This window comes from Phaethon lepturus, unplaced genomic scaffold (assembly GCF_000687285.1).
Source record: "Phaethon lepturus isolate BGI_N335 unplaced genomic scaffold, ASM68728v1 scaffold10250, whole genome shotgun sequence".
NCBI lineage: Eukaryota > Metazoa > Chordata > Aves > Phaethontiformes > Phaethontidae > Phaethon > Phaethon lepturus.
In genome coordinates this window covers 16,730-17,387 of record NW_010512589.1, presented here as the reverse complement: position 1 = coordinate 17,387, position 658 = coordinate 16,730, and positions in this window count along the sequence as shown.

The following is a 658-nucleotide window of genomic DNA, read 5'->3' as shown; positions in this document are numbered from 1 at the left end:
GGGAAAGATGCCCAATGTCTGGTACGGTTATGCAGCAGCTAACGCGTAAAAATCAAGAACTCACATTTTGCTGTTTGACAGCAGTTTATCAAATGTACTGGGTTTTTTCTTATCTATGTATACTGTTATGTGATTAGAGCAGCTAATTAAAGGGGAAAACTTTTTTGAGCCATATTATTTACACCTGTGTATACTTGTTTACATTTTCCACAGTACCTTGATAATAGAATTGTAAATATGTAGTATAAAGGAAATAAAAGATTTTTGTATTAAGTATTTTTAAAGAATGTCACAATTTTAGGTACATGATGAAACACATATTTTAAGTAACTGATACTGAGCCTGTGCCAATGAATTAGAGGCCCAAGTAGATCTGCCTGGGAAATATTTCAGCAAACTTTTTTTTTAAATTGGAAAATGCCTATTCATACAAACCCATTCACATGCAGTAGTCTTTTTTTTATTCATTCTTCCTTCAAAATACTTTTTAGCTTCTTTGTGTTATTGCCTTGGGGAAAGAAGTTCACTTCAGTGCCATTAAACAGATCATTCTGATTTGGGGCTCAATCTTTGTTCCAGAACAAAGTACCATCGTATAAACCTAAAAAATCAAAATTTAATCTTTCAAAAATATTAAGAGATTACTTTTGATGGGGTA